Raw genomic sequence first — 8,114 nt, forward strand, 5'->3', positions numbered from 1 at the left:
CCTACTCATACTTCCTGGCTAATCTCAGAAGCCACCTTTTTCTGGAAGCCTTCCTGTTTGGGTTAGATTTACCTCTGTGCTCCTAGAGCCCCCTGAACTTATCTCTATCACAGTTCCTATCTATTACAGTAATATTCTCTGTCCATGCCCCACACTCTGGCCAGCTTGTGAGATCCCTGAGCTGCCTGAGGTCACAGACTGTTTTATTGATCCTCCAGCACTGTGTCCAGTATCTAGGAGACACTCATGAAATGCTTCCTGAATGAACTTGGAAAGAATTGGAAATGTAAAAAGACTCAAGGTATCTGAAATGGCCTGAGCTGGCTCTTGTTGTCAGAGCAAAGGGATTTTCTTTTAAGTGTACATGGAATAAGTTCTTTCTAGAACAAAAGGTCTAGTGTCTCGTTTGAGAGACTTACAGCATGTCACCAGGCAGAAAGGAAATGGGAAACTGGTAGCAAGTTCATAAAAGCAGGAATAGGTGGTTTCTGCACTGGAAGGGGAGCAAGCCAAGCATAGCATTATGGCCCAGGTGGCACGTTTGGGGGCCTGTGTGTGGTCCTCCTCAGTGAGAGCTGCCAGATGCAAGAAGACTCTGGATGCTGATCCAAGGCCATTACACCTACCTCCCCACCCGGACCAAGCATTCGGGGTCCTCCCCTGCCTGGGGGAGGGTTCCACCCTCTCTGTCAGCAAGAGCCGGATGCCACAAGCGAGGCAGCAGGCCATAACAACTGCTAACAACCCAAGCCAGCTCTCTGGGGTCCCCATGCTGGAAGAAGGGGTCCAACTGTCTCTCAGTGCTAGGGTTTCCTCCCCCAACACCAGGGTCTCAGAGGAGACAGGGTGCATGGATGAGCTGTCTTATTCACTTACACCAAATACTAACCAGGTGGCCACACGGGGACTTGCAGTAACAAAGAGGCACCAAGTTTGCAAGCGCAGAACCACGTCTTTCATTTATAATCTCAAGACACATCCTGCGTACTCTGCTGACTCTCATGCAAGCTCCTGCCCAGACCTCCTGCAAGGTGGCTAGAGGAGGCTGCTCCAACCCTATGTACTTCTCAGCCCATTGGATTGAGACTTTTCTCACTGTGTTATCACAAAAGGGGCCAAGAAAGAGAGACTACGGTAACCATGGTTACCAAGCGTGAAGGCTGCACAGGTTCACCTCTTTGAGACATTGTTCCATTGGTACTCCTAGCTTGTGACATTCTGTGGTCTCAGGAATGTGGCGGTTCTGCAGGCTTTTCTACCTTCCCTTGTAAGACCCCACCCCCGACATCATGAGCCACCCATGTCTCAACAAGCCTTTCAGTCAATTCTGATGGCCATTAAAGTGTGAGAACTGCTGGATTACAAGATAACCACTCATAAAACCCCATTGCCTGCTGCCCATCAGAGTCTCATCGTGTTGATCAAGAGGAGAGTCCCTGAAAAAGAAAATTGCTGTCAATGAAGATAACAAGAGAGGCAAGAACAGCTCATTTGTTCATTTTCTTTTCAAGGTCAGCCACCTTCCTGCATATTAAGTAGACCAGACAAAAATATTAGCCCATTTTCTTCTGGCCTTATTGGATTAACCAACGCTCATGATCCTCAAGGAGAGTGGATTCCAACATAAGAAAGCTTATATAAAATAGATAATAGACCATGATGAACTGGGATTTATCTCAAGAATGCAGACTGCTTAATATTCAAAAACAATGTAATTCACCATATTAATAAACTAAAAAAAGAAAAACCATATATGGTCATCTCAATAGCTACAGAAAATGCATTTGACAAGCTCCAACATCCACATCCATGCCCAATAAAAAAAATCTCAGGAAATTAGGAGCAGAAAAGAACTTCCTCAATTTGACAAAAATATATAGAAACGCACAGTCAACGTCATACTTAATGGCAAAAGTCAAGATGCTTTATCCCTAAGATCAGGAACATGTCAAGGATGACCACCCTCACCACTCTTACTCAACACTATACTAGAGGTTCTAACCAGTGCAGTCAGGCAATGAGAAACAGGAGGCATCTAGATTAGAAAGGAAGAAGTATAACTGTCTTTATTCAGAGATGATAGGATCATTTATGTAGAGAATCCTATGGAACATACGAAAAGTTACGAGAGCTAATAACTGAATTTAGTAAGGTTTTAGGATACAAGAATAATACACAAAAGTCAATTGCATTTCTTTTTACTAGCAATGAATAATAAATGCTTTGGGATAAACATGACAAAAGATATGAATAACCTCTACACTGAAAATTATAAAATGTTCCTGACTGAAATTAAAGGTGTAAAGATGTGGAAAAATTGGCCTCTTTTATTCAATATTGTTGAAATGTAACTTTTCTCCAAATTGATCTGTAGAGTCAATGCAATCCCAATCAAAATTCCAGACAACTTTATTGCAGTCCTTCATAAACTGATCCTGAAACTGGTGTGGAAATGCAAAGAATATAGAATAGTCAAAACAACTTGGAGAGGGGACCTTCAAGATGGTGGAGAAGTAAGACATGGAGATCACCTTCCTCCCCACAAATACATCAGAAATACATCTACATGTGGAACAACTCCTACAGACCACCTACTGAACGCTGGCCAAAGACCTCAGACTTCCCCAAAACAAGAAAATTCCCACGTACCTGGGTAAGGCAAAAGAAAAGCAAAAACAGAGACAAAAGAATAGGGATAGAACCTTCAATGGTGGGGATGGAGGTGGGCAGGGGGAAAGCTTTGGAGCCAAGGAGGAGAGCACAGCCACAGGGGTGCAGAGGGAAAAGCGGAGAGATTCCTGCAGAGTATTCATGCCAACCAGCACTCACCAGCCCGAGAGGGTTGTCTGCTCCCTCGCCGGGGTGGGCACGGGCTGGGAGCAGAGGCTCAGGCTTCTGAGCTCAGATCCCAGGGAGAGGACTGGGGTTGGCTGTGTGAACACAGCCTGAGGGGGCTAGTGCACTACAGTGAGCCAGGAGGGAGTCTGGGAAAAGTCTGGATCTGCCTAAGAGACAAGAGACCACTGTTTTGGGGTGCATGAGCAGAGGGAATTCCTGCTCCATGCACCCACAGAAGGCAGAGCACAACCTAAATGAGCTCCAGAGATGGGCATGACATGCTAATGCTGCTGCTGCAGCCACCAAGAAGCCTGTGTGCAAGCACAGGTCACTATCCACACCCCCACAGGAGACTATGCAGCCCGCCACTGCCAGGGTCCAGCCCCGTGATACAGGGACAACTTCCCCGGGAGAACACACGCCACACCTCAGGCTGCTGCAACATCACACCGGCCTCTGCCACAGCAGGCTCACCCTACATTCCAATTATGACAACTGTACCCCTCCCTCTCCCCGGCCTAAGTGAGCAAGGACGCCTTAATGAGCCGCTGCTTTAACCCCCTCCTGTCTGGGTGGGGAACGGATGCCTGAGGGTGACCTACACGCAGAGGCAGGGCCAAATCCAAAGCTGAACCCCAGGAGCTGTGTGAACAAAGAAGAGAAAGGGAAATCTCTCCCAGCAGCCTCAGGGGCAGTGGGTTAAATCCCCACAATCAACTTGATGTACCTGCATCTGTGCAATACCTGAATAGACAACGAATCATCACAAAATTGAGGTGGTGGACTTTGGGAGCAACTGTAGACTTGGGTTTTCTTTCTGCAACTGATTTGTTTCTGATTTCTATGTTTATCTTAGTCTAGTTGTTAGTGCTTGTTATCACTGGTGGATTTGTTTATTGGTTTGGTTACTGTCTTTTTAAATTATTATTATTTTTTATTTTAATAATTTTTAAAATTTTTTAATTGCTTTTTAATTTTTTTTTTCTTTTTTTTCTCCCTTTTCCTCTAGGCTATGTGGCTGCCAGGGTCTTGGTTCTCCAGCCAGGTGTTAGGTCTGAGCCTCTGAGGTAGGAGTGCTGAGTTCAGGACATTGGACTACCAGAGACCTCCCAACTCCACATAATATCAATCGACAAGAGGTCTCCCAGAGATCTCCATCTGAAAGCTAAGACCCAGCTCCACCCAATGGCCAGCAAGCTTCAGTGCTGGACACCCCATGCCAAACATCTAACAAGACAAGAACACAACCACACACATTAGCAGAGAGGCTGCCAAAAATCATACTAAGTTCACAGACACCCCAAAACACACCACTGGATGCAGCCTTGCTCACCAGAAAGACAAGATGTAGCCCCACCCACCAGAACACAGGCACTAGTCCCATCTACCAGGAAGCCTACACAAGCCACTGAACCAACCTCACCCACTGGTGGGAGACACCAAAAACAACAGGAAATATGAAACTGCAACCTGCACAAAGGAGACCCCAAACACAGTAAGTTAAACAAAATGAGAAGACAGAGAAATATGCAGCACATGAAGGAGCAAGGTAAAAACCTACCAGACCAAACAAATGCAGAGGAAATAGGCAGTCTACCTGAAAAAGAATTCAGAATAATGATAGTAAAGATGGTTCAAAATCTTGGATATAGAATGGAGAAAATACAAGAAACATTTAAAAAAGACCTAGAAGAACTAAAGAGCAAACAAACAATGATGAACAACACAATAAATGAAATTAAAAATTCTCTAGCAGGAATCAATAGCACAATAACTAAGGCAGAATGGATAAGTGACCTGGAAGATAAAATAGTAGAAATAACTACCACAAAGCAGAATAAAAAAAAAAGAATGAAAAGAATTAAGGACAGTCTCAGAGACCTCTGAAACAACATTACATGCACCAACATTCAAATTATAGGGGTCCCAGAAGAAGAAGAGAAAAAGAAAGGGGCTGAGAAAATATTTGAAGAGATTGTAGTGGAAAACATCCCTAAAATGGGAAAGAGTCAATGAAGTCCAGGAAGTGCAGAGAGTCCCATACAGCATAAATCCAAGGAGAAACATGCAAAGACACATATTAATCAAACTATAAAAGTTAAATACAAAGAAAAAATATTAAAAGAAGCAAAGGAAAAGCAACAGATAACATACAAGGGAATCCCCATAAGGTTAACAGCTGACATTTCAGCAGAAACTCTGCAAGCCAGAAGGGACTGGCAGGGCATATTTAAAGTGATGAAAGGGATAAACCTACAACAAAGATTACTCTACCCAGCAAGGATCTTATTCAGGTTCGACAGGGAAATTAAAACCTTGACAGACAAGCAAAAGTTAAGAGAATTCAGCACCTCCAAGTAGCTTTACACCAAATGCTAAAGGCATTTCTCTAGGCAGGAAACACAAGAGAAGGAAAAGACCTACAAAAACAAACCCAAAACTATTAAGAAAATGATAATACAAACATACATATCAATAATTACCTTAAATGTAAATGGATTAAACGCTCCCACCAAAAGACATAGACTGGCTGAATGGATACAAAAACAAGACCTGTATATATGCTATCTAGAAGAGACCCACTTCAGGCCTAGGGACACATACAGACTGAAAGTGAAGGGATGGAAAAAGATATTCAATGCAAATGGAAATCAAAAGAAAGCTGGAGTAGCAATTCTCATATCACACAAAATAGACTTTAAAGTAAAGACTATTAAAAGAGACAAAGAAGGACACTACATAAAGATCAAGGGATCAATCCAAGAAGAAGATATAACAATTGTAAACATTTATGCACCCAACATAGGAGCACCTCAATACATAAGGCAAATACTAACAGCCATAAAAAGGGAAATAGACAGTAACACAATAATAGTTGAAGATTTTAACACCCCACCTTCACCAATGGACAGATCATCCAAAATGAAAATAAATAAGGAAACACAAGCTTTAAATGACACATTAGACACGATGGACTTAATTAATATTTATAGAACATTCCATCCAAAAACAACAGAATACACTTTCTTCTCAAGTGCTCATGGAACATTCTCCAGGATAGATCATATCTTGGGTCACAAATCAAGCCTTGGTAAATTTAAGAAAATTGAAATCATATCTTTTCTGACCACAATGTTATGAGACTAGATATCAATTACAGGAAAAATATCTGTAAAAAATACAAACACATTGAGGCTAAACAATACACTACTAAATAACCAAGAGTTCACTGAAGAAATCAAAAAGGAAATTAGAAAATACCTAGAAACAAATGACAATGAAAACACGATGACCCAAAACCTATGGGATGCACCAAAACCACTTCAAAGAGGAAAGTTCATAGCAATACAATCCTACTTCAAGAAACAAGAAAAATCTCAAATAAACAACCTAACCTTACACCTAAAGCAATTAAAGAAAGAAGAACCAAAAAATTCCAAAGTTAGCAGAAGGAAAGAAATCATAAAGATCAGATCAGGAAAAAAATGAAAAAGAAATGAAGGAAACAATAACAAAGATCAATAAAACTAAAAGCTGGTTTTTGAGAAGATAAACAAAATTGATAAACGATCAGCCAAACTCATCTAGAAAATAACAGAGAAGACTGAAATCAACAGAGTTAGAAATGAAAAAGGAGAAGTAACAACTGACACTGCAGAAATACAAAGGATCATGAGATATTACTACAAGCAAATATATGCCAATAAAATGGACAACCTGGAAGAAATGGACAAATTCTTAGAAAAGTACTGAACCAGGTCTTCCAAGACTGAACCAGGAAAAAATAGAAAATATGAACAGATAAACCATACTCACTGAAATTGAAACTGTGATTAAAAGTCTTCCAACACCTGTATCTTTATTCCTGTCCTGCCCCTAGGATTTTCAGAACCATTTTTTGTTTCTTTGCTTTAGATTTCATATATATGTGTTAGCTTATGGTATTTGTTTTTCTCTTTCTGACTTACTTCACTTTGTATGACAGACTCTAGATCCATCCACCTCACTGGATTGAGTTACAAATAACTCAATTTCGTTTCTTTTTATGGCTGAGTAAGATCCCATTGTATATATGTGCCATATCTTCTTTCTCCATTCATCTGTTGATGGACACTTAGGTGGCTTCCATGTACTGGCTATCGTAAATAGAGCTGCAATGAACATTGTGGTACATGACTCTTTTTGAATTATGGTTTTCTCAGGGTATATGCCCAGTAGTGGGATTGTTGGGTCGTATAATAGTTCTATTTTTAGCTTATTAAGCAACCTCCATACTGTTCTCCATAGTGGCTGTATCCATTTACATTCCCACCAACAGTGCAAGAGGTTTCTCTTTTCTCCATACCCTCTCCAGCATTTATTGTTTGTCGATTTTTTGATAATGGCCATTGTGACTGGTGTGAGATGATATATCTTTGTAGTTTTGATTTGCATTTCTCTAATGATTAATGATGTTGAGCATCCTTTCATGTGTTTGTTGGCAATCTGTATGCCTTCTTTGGAGAAATGTTTATTTAGGCCTTCTGCCCATTTTTGGATTGTGTTGTTTGTTTTTTTTGATATTGAGCTACATGTAAATTTTGGAGATTAATCCTTTGTCAGTTGCTTCATTTGCAAATATTTTCTCCCATTCTGAGGGCTGTTTTGGTCTTGTTTATGGTTTCCTTTGCTGTGCAAAAGCTTTTAAGCTTCATTAGGTCCCATTTGTTTATTTTTGTTTTTATTTCCATTTCTGTAGGAGGGGGGTCAAAAAGGATCTTGCTGTGATTTATGTCATAGAGTGTTCTGCCTAGGTTTTCCTCTAAGAGTTTTATAGTGTCTGGCCTTACATTTAGATCTTGAATCCATTTTGAGTTTATTTTTGTGTATGGTGTTAGGGAGTGTTCTACTTTCATTCTTCTGCATGTAGTTGTCCATTTTTCCCAGCACCGCTTATTGAAGAGGCTGTCTTTTCTCCATTGTATATTCTTGCCTCCTTTATCAAACATAATGTGAGCATATGTGCGTGTTTATCCCTGGGCTTTCTATCCTGTTCCATTGATCTATATTTCTGTTTTTGTGCCACTACCATATTGTCTTCATTACTGTAGCTTTGTAGTATAGTCTGAGGTCAGGGAGCCTGATCCCTCCAGCTCCATTTTTCTTTCTCAAGATTGCTTTGGCTATTCGGGGTTTGTGTTTCCATACAAATTGTGAAATTTTTGTTCTACTTCTGTGAAAAATGCCATTGGTAGGTTGATAGGGACTGCACTGAATCTGTAGATTGCTTTGGGAAA

Source organism: Monodon monoceros, unplaced genomic scaffold (genome assembly GCF_005190385.1).
Source record: "Monodon monoceros isolate NGI ecotype Baffin Bay Population unplaced genomic scaffold, NGI_Narwhal_1 Super_Scaffold_11, whole genome shotgun sequence".
NCBI classification, from domain to species: Eukaryota; Metazoa; Chordata; class Mammalia; order Artiodactyla; family Monodontidae; genus Monodon; species Monodon monoceros.